Source organism: Mus caroli, unplaced genomic scaffold, assembly GCF_978045245.1.
Source record: "Mus caroli unplaced genomic scaffold, Mus_caroli_1 scaffold_14, whole genome shotgun sequence".
NCBI classification, from domain to species: Eukaryota; Metazoa; Chordata; class Mammalia; order Rodentia; family Muridae; genus Mus; species Mus caroli.
In genome coordinates this window covers 27,467,384-27,482,558 of record NW_028227269.1, presented here as the reverse complement: position 1 = coordinate 27,482,558, position 15,175 = coordinate 27,467,384, and the positions used below count along the sequence as shown (strand labels likewise).

At 42.1% G+C, this 15,175-nt stretch overlaps 1 protein-coding gene across 2 annotated transcripts in view; it reads right to left on the bottom strand.

Annotated features, from left to right (window-relative positions):
- Myt1l (myelin transcription factor 1 like) overlaps window positions 1-1,617 on the bottom strand; it is a 391,301-nt gene extending 389,684 nt beyond the window's left edge. Inside the window, exon 1 of one of the 2 annotated variants that reach the window (XM_085830269.1) lies at window positions 1,441-1,617. The gene's annotated coding sequence lies outside the window, so the exon portion shown is untranslated. The other variant, XM_085830266.1, reaches the window with a different exon arrangement.
- Between the last annotated feature and the right edge of the window lie 13,558 nt (window positions 1,618-15,175).

The following is a 15,175-nucleotide window of genomic DNA, read 5'->3' as shown; positions in this document are numbered from 1 at the left end:
ACAAATATTACAATAAATAAAATGTAACACTGAAGCATAACTTCAAGGAGAGTTTCAACCAAATGACTTACTATACTACACTGAAGCAACTCAATCTTTTATGCTCCTTTGGGTCAATTGAGGAAGGAAAGACAATGAAGTTCTTTGAGGCGGATGTATGCTGCACAGTTGTATTTAAAATGCACCATTAGTACTTTGGATTCATAGTTTGGGGTAGATTAAAAGTTAATCTTATAATATTGTTTTCAAAAGGAATTTTGAATAAAATACTTCCATTTTTAGAGTAAACATGTCTATCTACATGCAAAATATACCTGACTTTCTCATTTCAAAAGCTACATCTCTTTTATAAAGTTAAACAATTAGAAGGACTCTCATGCTTGTGAAAGTGTTATGGGAGCTTTTGTTTGTGGTGTTAGCAAAAAGTATAAACACTTGAACAAAAGAGTTGTTAAAGAAATCACTTTATCCTAATTAAGTTAACAATATCATGATCGATAGCATATATAGTTTCAATGGTATGAGAAATTTGTCGTGATTAAATTAACGCTCTGGTCAAACTCTACTGTATATTTTGTATATTTCACACTCAGGTGAATATTTATATTATTTACTATTTATTCAGATCTATCTGGAAAGTAGAGTGTGAAGACTCAACTTTTTGCTTATGAGGTGATTTTTAAAAAACCATATTCTGCTAGAACTTAGGTGCTGTTTTGTTTTTATGAACTTCAAACATTGAGGTTATTGTTTAAAATCTTTATTTGAGTTTATCAGTTTTATAAACATCAACAAACTTTCTTTCTATAATTAGACCAAGACAACAGTGCCTCAGGAGTAGCTAACATTCCCACAGCCCTTGCTTAAAATCCCTGCTTGTTTGTAAAGTGAAGTTAGCCACTCTCAGGAAGTTACTTCAGCTCAAATCACCGACCTCCAGACATGCAGTAAGTTTTTCGGTTTTCTCATTTTTTTTATTTCTTTTTATAAACAAAAATCATTGTTCAGGCATGCAATCTATTACCCATTTTTGTTCTAAAGACCAGCTTCTGAGGACTGAAGACCTGTACCTCAGGAACCTCTCAGCCACCAGCCACGCTATAAAAATAACTTTAAAAAGGAACGAACAATAGGTCTGCAGCAGAAGCCATGAGCTACAGCAAAAACAGATCCTGACCCCTGAGTCCAAAGAATTAACCTAAGGAGCATCACGTACCTCACACCATGACCACACCGCTCACAAGTGACGGCAAGTTCAATTTTGGTAACTGTGCTGGCTCAAAACACACAGAAAGAAAGAGAAAACCCTTTCCCCCACAAGTGGGAGGCCGAGGAGGACCACGCATAGCACCGAGAGGCAGGGAAGGTTGCTTTTGTCTTCAGCGAGCATTGATTTCATAACCCACAGTCCAGGGAATCAAAAAATTGAAATACACCCACCAACAATGGGTGAGAAACCAGGAGGCCTCCAAGAAGACTGCAGGGAGAAGCTTTCTCGCTCTGTTTTGTGTGCAGTAGCTTAGGGGGAAAAATGTCGCGCGGGCAGGAATGACACATGCAGCAGCAGGAGAGGCTAGCGGGCCTAAGAGATCTGCTTTACCTCCACAGCCAGCCCCTAATGCACGCAGCTCCACTCATCCTCTCCTAGGCTTTTTTTTTTTTCCACTTTTTTTTTTTCACGAGCTCCAAATCCCCGGCATATGACCTTCTGTTAAATAGATAAAAAAAAAATTGCTTATCAGTCATGCAAATGAGGCTGAATTCATTTTCCACAACAGATGGCCTCATAGATAATGATGATGGAAGAGAGAAAATTGAATGTCTCTCACAAGGTGGCCATGGCAACCGAGAGCAGAATAATATCAATAATAAGCTCACTGCATAATAAGGTTGTCAGTCCTACAAATCAAAGTCTGCAGCTAAATCAGGTATACCACCCCAGCTAGTTACCAGGTATGTATGTGTATATGTGTGTGTGTGTGTGTGTGTGTGTGTGTGTGTGTGTGTGTATGTGTGTGTGTGTGTATGCATCTATGTATACGCTGACCATGAGGATAACCAGCAGTCCAAGCCACTTAATGTCCAGGGGTGGGTTTGGGGAGGGGGGTGGGTGTAGTGGCTAGATAATGAAATGACGATCCTACAATTTGACAGTTTTTCTTTTCTTTTCTCTTTCTTTCATTATATTTTCTGCAATAGCAGATACGGTTTCATGAAGGACCGGCTAACTAGCCATATTGAACTGTGGAGTGAGCCTGTGTGGGTGAGCTCCCCTCCCGCTAGCCTGCTCCTCACTCTCCCCTCTGTGTGCCCTGCTGCATCCTGCCTAGATGCAAGAGCAGCTCACCCGCCGCCGGAGGCTTCCACCTTGGCTCCCAGGGGGACATCCTGCAAAATGAATCAGCAGCCATCCTGAGCAGGCTGATTAAAATGAAAATGGCAAGGCACATGTCTGGGCGGAACTGGAGCTCGGCTTTGTTGCCTGTCTGACAAGCACGCTCAATATAGCTCTTGCTAATAATGGCTTACTGCCTTTCGGTTTTTAAAAAGGTATCACCCTTTCCCCTTAACCGACTGCTACTCGTGTGTGTGCGTGTGTGTGTGTGTGTGTGTGTGTGTGTGTGTGTGTGTGTGTGCGCGCGCGCGCGCGCTTGCGGGTGCTTCACATGTGTGTGCCACGGGGGTTGTGGGGGGACGGATTGCTCGATTCTAATTTTCCACTGCTCACATGCAGACAGCCCGCCTGACAACGCTGTTATTTTAAAACTGAACTTAGTTGTCTTTCTTCTGAGGAAAGTGATGTTATGTCTTGGATGTGATGTGGAGGTTGTCCAAAAACAGGGATTTCTAGCCCAAGCCTTAGCCACAGAGCTGGGGGGAGGGGATCATCTAATGCTTGCCTCTTTGGCTCAGAGGCCAAAGCTAGAAGCAGCCCAGGTGAAGCCTGCTCCTGCTTGAAGCTTTTCTACCAGACTGTCTCCATTCTCCGGATCTCAGGCAGCATACAGTCTGAACATGGGAAAATAGAAGCCACTGAATGCTGCAGTTGGACAAAGCTTATTGCAAATAAATCTCAATTCTTTTAAAAAATTCTCAGGTGTAACTTGAAGATCCCTTTTTTATAAACCATATTTTTAAATATTCATATCAAAAATTTCAGGCTTTATTTTTTTAAGACATTGGGACATTAAATCATTTCATCTCTCTCCCTCAAAGAACTCAAAACAAAACAAAACAACAACAACAACAAAACCTCCATACACAAAACAAAAACAGCTTGATTAAAAAAAAAAAAAAAAAAAAACCTCATTTATACCGTGCATTTCCTATCCATTCTACTGCAAGTTAAGGGACCATTCAGTGACATTCTCTCAACTGCTCTCTTGGTAACAGATAAATGATTCTGAGGGAGAGCTACCAGCACTGCTCTTTCTTTATCTTCTCCCGCAATCCCTGCCTCTCTCTGAGCTGTGGCTCTCCTCCTGCTTCGTAGTCCTCTTGCGGCACTGTGACTCAGAAATCAATAGAGCTGCCCTGGTGGGGACTCCACTCCACAAGGGGCAAGCTGCGGCTCTCTCTCTCTCTCTCTCCCTCTCTCTCTATCTCTCTCTCCCTCCCTCCCTCCCTTCCTCCTCCTTCCCCTCCTCCCCTCCTCCTCCTTCCCCTCCTCCCCTCCTCCCTCCATCTCTCCTCCCCACCCACAGAACTAATGACGTATGTGCAGCCTTTTCAGCTGATTGGGTACCATATCGGATGTTCTCTGAAGCAAAGAATAGGAATCATTTGGTCAATAGAAAAAAATGGGAGCACGAATTCTCCTATGTCCTCAACCCTGGTCCCAGGAGTCCCACACGGGCATCCATCTGGGCGGTAGGTAGACCATCCACAGGTTGTGTGGTCAATGCAGGGTGACATTAGAACTGAAATTCGAGTAGAATGAAAATGTGTCTTTCTTTCTATGAAAGACAAAGCATCCCTTTACAAAACACAAACAGAAAAACAAAAATCCCCAGGATGCTTTACACATCCAGGTGACATGGGGGGGGGGGGCGCGGCGGCGGGGGGGGGGGGGGGAGGAGGGTACCACCTCAGGGTTCAAAAGTGTACCAAGACCACAGTGTTTCTAAGGGAGCCTTTGAAAATGGACCACAGACAAAATGACACAGATGTACACCTGACTGACTCTCAGTTGAGTTAGTGATGAATTTAGTTTCCTACTTGAAATTTATCCCCCAATATACTCTTAGATTGGAAAAGAAATCCCCATATAGGGAGCTGCTGTAGTTTAAATCACAGGTTTTCTATGTCTGTTTTCTCACACGTATGTGCATATCTGTGCAGATACAAGTATGTTAGAAAGCAGACAGTACTTGTGTATACCTGTATTGTATATATGTGTATGTGACTGTATGTGTGCTTATGAGAGAGACACTGTGTTGTATTATAATGTTGCCTTAATAGGTTTGGTCACCGAGTGTTCTGGGTGTCTCTCCCTGATAGGACAGGCTGATGAACTGATGTAGTATCCTTAGGGTGGGTTCCTTGGAGTCTCCTGCAAAAGGGCTCTTCTTACACTACACTGCTGCCTTCAATGTCATCTGATCAACAGTAACTACCCTTTCTCTAGTCAGGTTCCCCTGAAGCACTGCTGTTCTTCCCACCCATCCCTGCATATCTTCAGAGCTGGAGACACACATGACAAGAGAGAGAGGGGAAGAGAGAGAGAGAGAGAGAGAGAGAGAGAGAGAGAGGAGAAAGCATAAAACCATAAAACCATGGGGCAGGAGCACAGCCCACTCAAGCATGTGCTTGGCAATTATGATTTGGATGCACTAGACAAGCTATGGTATCTTAAAAAATGAAGTTAAGTACTCTGCAGTAAAGCACAGTAAAACCACTCAGGGAGCATAAAGACTGAGGGACAGTCATAAGCCCATTTAAATTCAAATGCGCTCATAGTTTACAGTTAAACTATACAATAAAACTATTCACATCAAAGCATCATTTCTTTTCTTAAATTACTTAAAATACAATACATATTGCTCGTAGAAGCCCACTTTAACAATTAAAGCTGAGCTGGGTGTGGCGCACGCCTTTAATCCCAGCACTCGGGAGGCAGAGGCAGGCAGATTTCTGAGTTCCAGGCCAGCCTGGTCTACAGAAAGAGTTCCAGGACAGCCAGGGCTACACAGAGAAACCCTGTCTCGAAACAAAACAAAACAAAACAAAACAAAACAAAACAAAACAAAACAAAACAAAACAAAACAAAACAAAACAAAAAGAATTAAAGCCTGCCTCCATTAGGAAACACACCACTTACCTCGTTTTCCTGTTCTTATTTACTTGTAAGAGAAAATAAATTTGAATATACAGTCCCTTCTAACAGGTATGTCCTCCAATTTAAGACAAAGAAAATAAATCCCTGAAACTGTGTATATTTTAAAATATAAGATATACATAAACCTCGGGTCATATTTCTAACTGTTGGGGTAAGTGTATTGATTAACAATAAAGTATGTCTCTCAGCGTGTATAAAGGGTAGCTTCTCTGTTCTCTAGGCTTCTGAACACTCTGGTCTCTACATGTTGCACACAGACAGGGTCTTTCATGTTGTCTCTGATGCACAGTTTGACCAAAGATAAGAGCACAGGAAGTGGACAGGCTTCCATATAAACCTAGAAGCTGGCTTATCTGAGTTTTGCTACAGGAAGGTCATGACTCATTTATGCTTGCTCGTGGTTATATGGGTGTGATGGTTAATAATGATGGTTACCTTGGCAAGATCTAGATTCATCTGGGAGAAAAGCCTCCGGGCCTGTCTGTGAGGGAGCTTCTGCAATGGACACTATAAAGGTGGCCTGAGAGGATAGCAGCTCACCAGGGGAGAGCTCCAAGCTGTGAACACACAAATTCATTTGAAAGGAGAATCTGAAGTAAAAATGTTGCTGAAGGTTCTCTGCTCCAAAGTAAATACCTAGTTTATTACTGTTATATATACAAGAATTTGAAAGGGAATAAGGGGTGGTATAGGAAGAGTTGGAGCCAGGAAATGGAAAGGAAGAAATAATATAATTATATTTTAATTAAAAATTTAAAAAATATTAATAATAAAAGCAAGGGAAATGCTTCCCCTGGGTCAGCACACAGCAGCTGCTACAACTGCTGTTCAAGGGGGTTCAAGCTGTATCTTGAGATACCAGCAGAATTTGGCATAAAAGATTCAAGAGTGAGTATTACAGACACTTAGATCACAGTTCTAGACACACTGAGACCAGGAGATTTGTGGCCAAGTCAGAATCCATGCAAAGAAGCAGTAGAAATTCTCTGTATAGACATGGGAATGGGAAACCCAAGTTGTCATGGCCCCCATGCACCAAAGAAAGCTATAGGCAGAGTGGCTCTGGCTCAAGTGTGAGGCTGCACATGGGAAGCTAGAAGGGCGTAGCTGTCCAGAACTCTGATGGTTCCTTCAAAGTTCCATGATGGATGTAGAATTCTAAGATCTGGTACTTGCTCTGCTGGCTTTGATCAGGTTTTGGTGTGTTCTTTCTCTGCTATGTAATCATTGCTCCCTCTTGCAATGAGAACATTTATTCTGAACCTGTATATGTTGGAAGTATGTGACTTGTTTATAGATTATACAGAAATTCACAGTTGTGGGACAGCTTGAGTTTCAGAAGAGACCACACACTATACTTTTGAACAGTGTTGAAAACTATTAAAGTCCATGGGGACTTCTGAAAAAGGAATGAATGCATTTTTTATGACGAGATGGCCATGAATTTATGGGGACAAAGAGTGAAAGGTTATGGCTTAAAAGTGACATGTCTGGGTGTCAAGTTGACAAGGGTTGGGCATATGATGATTAAAATTGATCGTCAGGTTGACAGGATCTAAAATCACTTAGGAAATAAACCTCTGGGAATATCTTTCATGGAATTTTTAGGTTGGGTTAACTGAGGTAGGAAGACCCACACAAAATAAAAGGTCACTGTTACACAGGCTGGAGACTTGAGCTAAATAAAATGGAATGAACAAGAAGGATGCTGGCATTCATTACTCTTAGCTTCTCAGCTGTGAGCACAATGAGAACAGCTACCTCACACTGGTGCCACCATGTTATCCCTGCCACAGCAGGCTGTACCCTCTAAGTATAAACCTACATAATAGTTCTCTACATTTCCTTTATCAGACATTTTGTCACAGCAAGAAAAAAAATAATACTGTTGACATCAGTGATCAAGGACTGATACATCTAAGGGGAACATGGGTTTAAAAAGGGTATTGCTTACTATGGGTGGGAAATAAGTGGCTAAAATTTGGACTCCCAATATAACCGCATTAGATATGCACTGTGCAGAAACAGGCATAGCACAGTCTCTGCCATGGGACCCCCAAAGGAAATAACTTCCCAGGTTAGGAACATATTAGATAAGCACTATTTTATTAATATAGGGCAAATGGTAGAGATGGAAGCCCCATTTTCATCATAAGGAATTAATCCCTACTGGAATGCTTTCAGAGTGTGTCAGCAGCAAAGGAATAAGGTAAAAAGAGCTAACTTGAAAAATAAATGAAGACCTACTTCCGGGAGATAGGGCTTATTTTAGCTCACAGTTCCAGGTTACAGTCCACTATGATGGGGAAGTCAAGGTGGCAAGAGCTTGAAACAACTGATCATATAACACCCACAGTCAGAAGCAGAGACCAATAAATGTGTGCTGCTAGTGCTGATGCTCTGTACTCTTATATAGTCCAGGATCCCCTGCCTAGGGAATAGTACCACCCTTAGTGGACAGTCTTCCCTATATCTCCGAATGTAATCAAGTAATCCCCTACATGCATTTTCACAGAACCATGTTCTATGATGGATTTCTGTTCTATGATGGACCCATGTGATTTTGGATTTGTCAAGTTGATAATTAATACTATCAAAAATATCATCCCTTATCAAATTGACCCCAAACATATCATTTTTAAGCCATCACCGTCCACCACTTGTGTCTAGACAATGTTATAATATAAAATGCATTTAGTCCAACTCTAAAAGTCCCCACAATTATCAAGAGTTTTCATAGTCAGTCAAACATCTCTAACTGTGAGCACCCATAAAATCAAAGCAAGTTACATATTTCTAACAGATAATGGCACAGAGTAAACTCTCTCATTTCAAATGGGAAGAACCAGGCCATAGGCAGGAACAACCATACAAAGCAAAACCATAACTCAGCAGGGCAAATAGCAAATCCTGCAACTCTCTGAGCAGTACCTTGGACTTCTGATAGAATCATCTTGCCCCACTTCTCCATTTTCAACACCTGCAGCACACATAGCTTCTTTTGCACTGGATCCACTCCATGCTGGTGGATGTCTCACAGTCCTGACATCTCTAACATCCTGGGGTTTCCACTACAGCCAAGGCTTTACTTGAGGAACTTCTAACAATAGCTTCCTTTCAGAGACCCTAACCCTACCACACAGTACCCAGCCTCAGCTGTTCTCCATGTTCCCCTCAACCTTGAACCTCCATGGCTTCAAAAGTTAGTATTATAATGACATTGTCAAGTTCACCCACCAGCTCAAGATGTGGTGTACCCACCTTGGACCACAGCTCTATCTTCATCTGAGTGATGACACCAGGAAATACTTCCCTAGTCAGTTGCTTCTGAGAAGCAGGAATCCTTTCACTTAAGCTTTCTTTCTTTACATGCATCTGAATCTTCAGAAGCGAGAGCTTCCAAAGGCTGGAGTCTTGTGGTCCAGACTGCTTTCCTATTGTCCCAGTACCATGCACAAGCTTCCTAAGCAGTGCTGATGACTTTAACCATCACAGCTGCTTTCTCAGTACTGGCCTGAATGTTCTCGGGTCCTATGTTTCCCCTACCAAACAAACTAGTTTGTGACCACTTAATCTCACTTCCCTCAGGTACTTGGGACATGGATGGGCTGAAGCCTTGTACTTGATCAAAATATCACATAAATGGCTCTTAGTCCAGTTCCTGATGGAATCTTTTTTTCCCTTCTGAAAACTCTTGTATAGATACTTCTGTCACAGAATAACCCAGACTATGGAGTCTGGAGAATCAGACACCTAGGTATTCAAGTTCCAATCCCATGGCCCCAATTTTATAGAGTTAGCCATTTGGGAGAGAAAATATGCTCACATAAATTCCATAAAACATATTTTTGCTATCTAAAGGAGCATAAAGAATTTAGAATGTAGGTGATAATAATTGGCAAACTAAAATAATATACAAAAAGCATTTTTCCTAACTTCAAGTCCATGCTTCTAAGAAGACTACTTATACATTTATAAAAGAAAATACTTTGAATTTATACTTGGGAGTCTAATTTTAAATATGTAAATTATCTAAGGTTGTTTTCAAAGTCTTCAAAGACCATTGTCTTCTGTTTTATTTTACTTGAGGTGTTTATGCCTCTTTTCTTCTATACCATCAATGTAACGTTCCTACAAATCAGAGTTAAGAAAGGGATTGACATGTCTTAGTCCAGCTGTCTGTGGAACAATGAAGAGCAGCTGGTTTTCAGCAGAATTCTCAATGAAGTTTCCCTTTGTATATGGACATCATCACTAAAGAGGGAAAGAATCATTCCAGACCATTACCTTCTGTGACTTCATGGTTTTCTGCACTGCTCAGAGAATATTACCTGCTGTAACTAGAAGACTTTTAATACTGAAAAGCACTAAGGAAAGAGAACATAAAACAAAAACTACAGAAGCCATGTTAGAAAAGTTAGACATTGTACTGGCTGATTTTATGTGTTAACTTGACACAGCTGGAATTATCACTGAGAAAGGAGCGTCAGCTTGGGAAATGCCTCCATGAGATCCAGCTGTGGGGCATTTTCTCAATTAGTGATCAAGGTGGGGGGGAGCATTGTGGGTGGGACCATCTCTGGGCTGGTAGTCTTGGATTCTATAAGAGAGCAGGCTGAGCAAGCCAGAGGAAGCAAGCCAGTAATGAACATCCCTTCATGGCTTCTGCATCAGTTCCTGCTTCCTGACCTACTTGAGTTCCAGTCCTGAGTTCCTTGGTGATGAACAGCAGTATGGAAGTGTAAGCTGAATAAACCCTTTCTTCCCCAACTTGCTTCTTGGTCATGATGTTTGTGCAGGAATAGAAACCCTGACTAAGACAGACATAGATGTAATACAGAATGTAGAGTCAACATACTCCTTGCCTTCTCTGCAAGGAACATTCTTTCTTCATTAGTTCCCAGAGCCTGAAGCTACTTCCTACATCAAGAACCTCCAGACATTTGGACTTTACCAGTAGGTAAGGAGGACCTCTTACATGAAAAGCCTGGGTACTTAGTTTTTTAACATCACTCCCAGTGAGTTGTGAGCACATGGTCTTTTGTCCATTGTTATAAGAAGCATAGTCCTCTGGGATCTTTCAGTGGCAATCATGGCAGTATAGGGCAGTTGGGTTTGAGAGAGGAGACATAATAGCCAGTACTTATACTGAGGGCAGCAGTGTCTCTCCTGAAGATATAGCACTGTGACATGGTTTTGGCCATTTCTCCTAGTTAATGAAGCTCTGAGTTTGTCAGCCACCCTGATAAAACTACTCAAGACAGCCAGCATATTTGAGTATGTATACCCATTAAGGAATACACATGGATTCTGCCAATGCCAAAAAACAGGGCTTCAGAGAAGGAAGAAATAAAATTCAAATTTCTATAGATAGATAGATAGGACTAAGGTTTTCACTTAGTAGAGGAACCCAGGGTGATAGGACTTACTCATGGCATTTGGTGGTAGATCAACTAAATTGCCCATGATTTCCAGGTAGACTGAACTTCTTCTGGCCTGGATTAAGAGAATGATCCTCAACTTTGGGAGCTAAAGAAACTTGGTATCTGTGAACAGGGTTCTAACTGGGCAATGACTCTCCATCCGATCACAGAAATGAATCAATCTTTAACCAGAGCATCTAAAATAAAAGTGCCTTTGAGGAAAAATCTTTCCAGAACACCAGTAAAATATATGAGCTTGTCCCACATGGACCTGCAGCTATGTTTCAGGGAAGACATACTATAGAGGAAAGGTCCCCAGCCTTAAGGATGTTAGACACAGGCTCATGTATGTCCTGGGAACTAGGATATCATGTGGTATACTACCATATTGTAGAGACATATGAAGATACAGGAAGGTTATATGTGTTCAATGGTGCCTCAAGTCTTTCCTGCATTTTCTCAAATTCTAACAGATAAAACAGGGTATATTCAGCAACCGTCGGAGCCCTTTTCTTGGACCCCAATGTTGAACTCTTGGGCTAAAAGTCAAAAGCAAGATGTATTTTAGGAGAAATCACAGGTACAATGCCACCATGTGACAAGGTAGCAGGTAAGTCTCTCACTTCCTCCTGGTTGATGAGAATCTGGCTGAAGCAAAAGACAATGCTGGGCAGAAGTGTGATGTGGTATGTGGTTGACTGAAGAGTGTCCTCTCAAGTGTACTCAAACAAACCATCTGAAAGCCAACCACAAGAAACAGACTTCCTTCACCAAAAGTCCCAAGTCCTAAGCCTGACTTTCCTTTCATGCCATGAACAACTATGTGCCTCCCTCTGTGTTTCATGTCAGATGAGACCTTCATGTATACAGAGGATATTGTTTTCTTCTCATTCCAGCAAGAAGGCAGACCTCTGAAAGGACATGGAGGAAGAGCTCCTAAAATACAGGTATCTGCCTGCTTCTACAGTTACTGGGACATTACTAGAAGGCCCAGGATGAGCTCATAGACAGAAAGGTGCAATGCAGTACTTTATTCTCCCCACTTGTGCTTCTTTGTGGTCATGAAGTTACTGTGGGCTGACCAAGTATGGAGTGCAGTGCGGGCTGAGGAAATCAGTTCTGGTGCTGGAAACACTACAGGATATTACATAGCAAGAGTGGGAGAGAGATGGAGGAAGGCCAATTGGGTTCCTAAGGCATCATCACCCAGAATCCTAGGCCCACAGATAAGGCAATTGGCCTAGAACCTTAGGCAGGCTCCACGGCCTGGGCTCAAGTCTTTCAGTGCACATATTGAGACTGTATTTGGAGACCTTCAGCCACACAGGATAGGGAGAGGCTCATATAGCCTGCTTTTGGGAGCTTGGAGGTCTTGTTCTAGTCCAGGCTTCCTGTGTTTCTCCTTAAAGAAAGTTTGGTTTTAATTCTGTCTTGAGGATTTTGAGGCACAATAGTCACCCATGTTTGAGAGATTCAACTGCTGAGAGCTTTCTTCTGTTACCATTGCTTGATTTTTCCTTATGTCGAGCTAGCATAGACATCAGTTGTCCATCATGCTGACTTCTGGATCTCTCACCAAATCTCAGAGACGGTTCTTTGCAGTACCCTGCAATTAACAGTACATCCTATCCATGGCCTGGAAATGCCTCCTCAGCCTGATGTCTAAGTGAATGTGGTCAAGATTTGAGCTGTGTTTCCTTCTACCTCTCCAGAAATGCGCCTCATATTTGGGATAGAAGAGTGTGCTGCTTGGTAGAGGTCTTTAGAAGTGGGTCAGTGTCCCTATTATCTCTATCTGTTTTAGATGCTTTCAGAACTTAAACAATCCACTTTAGTTTATAGGATTAGACTCTCAAATGAGAGCCAAAAATCAGTTAAGTTTCCAAATAGAAATAAAGCACAAACAGATGTTGGAATTATGAGAAATTACAGATGATAGCTCACCAGTAAAGGTCAGGAAAAGAATGGCAGCCCCACAATCAGAGACAGGCATAGACATAGGCCAGAGAGACAAACACAAACATGGAGAGAGGCATGGAGAGGTATGGACATTGAGAGACAGAGATATAGAGACAGAAACGGGGAAAGACAAATGAAGGGAAAGAGAAAGAGCCAAAAAGGTGAAACACACACACACACACACACACATGGGGGAGAAAGACAGAGGCAGACAGAGAGACAGAGACAGACAGAGAGATTGGAGATTGAGAGACAGAGACAAAGAGAGACAGAGAGAGAGGGAAGGAGGCTTGGAGGGAGGCTTGGAGGGAGGCATGGAGGGAGGGATGGAGGGAGGGAGGGAGGGAGAGAGAGAGAGAGAGAGAGAGAGAGAGAGAGAGAGAGAGAGAGAGAGAGAAAATAGCCCCCCTGTGGCTGGAGTTGAAAGCACAGATAATCTCCACATTTGTCTCATGCAATGACAAGATCAGAAGACACAGAGAGAGAGGGAAGGAGGCTTGGAGGGAGGCATGGAGGGAGGGATGGAGGGAGGGAGGGAGGGAGAGAGAGAGAGAGAGAGAGAGAGAGAGAGAGAGAGAGAGAGAGAGAGAGAGAGAGAGAGAGAGAGAGAGAGAGAGAAAATAGCCCCCCTGTGGCTGGAGTTGAAAGCACAGATAATCTCCACATTTGTCTCATGCAATGACAAGATCAGAAGACACAGGTGCATAGTAATGTGAGTGATTCATTCAGGACTCAAACTTAACACATACCAATGCTTAGTCTGTTCCCTTCTACCAAGGTGTCTTAGTTGACCTTCTATTGCTGTGAAGAGACACCATGACCAGGGCAACTCTTATCAAAGAAAACATTTAATTGGGGCTGGCTTACCATTTCATCATCATGGTGAGAAGCCTGTAAATAGACACCATGCTGTTGAAATAACTCAGAGTTCTACATCAGGATCCACAGGCACCAGGAAGAGAAAGATACTGGCCCTCACATGGGCTTTGAGGTTTCAAAGTGACACTCTTCCTCCAGCAAGGTCACACCTACTCCAATGAGTCCATTCCGAACTCTTCACGAGTAGTACCATTCCCTGATGACTAAACATTCAAATATATAAGCCTATGGGGGCAATTTTTATACAAAGTACCACCACACAGGGTCACAATAACATCATAGCTCTGTAAATTTAAGACAAGACTTAAGTAGCTTGTGATGTGCTGCCATGCCTTCTGTTTCTCTGGTATATTTATGTAATTTCTTTAATACACGAAAATCTTCTTTCTTATGGAATGGAATTTTTAGAGTCCAAATGACTGAAAAAAAAATAACCCTAATAAATCAAGCAGTATGATGCTACCTTTGCTATTGACTTGTTGACATCATCATCATTACCATCATCGGCTGGAGAGGTGGCTTAGTGATTAAAAACAGCATTATTACTGTTGTACAGATTTTGGTTCCCAGATCAGGTGACTCACAAACACCCTACCTTCAATTCTAGAGTATCTGAAAGTTTCTTCTCTCCTCTGAAGGAACCTATTGTCACATGAATTCCCATTGTACTTAAAATTTAAAAATAAGTCTTTAAATAGGAGAAACAGAAATTTTCATTGTGTATCTAATAAACTGGCTTTAAAAGATGGGTCTCAAAAGAAAAATTATCTCATGTTCATCAGAACTACCCAAGTATACATATTCCATGAAAATTATTACATTAAATCCTAGTGTTGGGGGATGGTCTGTTGCTAAGTATACGAATGCCAAAATTTGAACCCCAAGATCTGGTTGTCATTTAGATGAATGTATTTTACCTACATCAGCTTTTGTTGTGTACACCTTGCTCCCCGATTTAAAGTCATTCATTAATAAAAAGCTAGAGCCTGTAATTGGCCAATAGAGAGAGGGAGGCGGGACCTGAGAATTGGGTGAAAGGGTTGCTCTAGAAATCACAGGGGAGAAGAAGAGAAAAGAAAGAGAGAGAGGAGGTCACCACATGGCCAGGAGAAGTTCACCCTGAGGACAGGCTGATGGCACAGAAGCAGCTTGGGACACTGAAACAGCAAGGAACCTTTGGATATAGGTGAGAATGATAGAACCAGCCCAATCTAGTCTTAAAGCTTGTAAATGAAATACCAGGGTTTTGTGTCTTTTATTTGAGGTAGCTACAATAAATAGTTCATCAATAGCCTAGATCTCACAGAATTCACTCACTAGGCTCTGTCTGGCATCCTTGCATCCCTGGGGTTCTGGAAGAGGTGAAAAGTTAGGCATCCTAAAGCAAATCAAAAGTATAGACTCCAAAAAGACAATCGTGATGAGTGTGCAGTTCACAAGGATATGGGATGGTTCCCAGGGATGCCCTTAGCAAGACTGGTTTATAGTTAGTAGAGGAATCTGAGTAGGTCCTTAGGAGGTATTGGATCCTGTTGCACCCACCTCGGCCAGCAAGGAAGACACAACACGGTCGGAT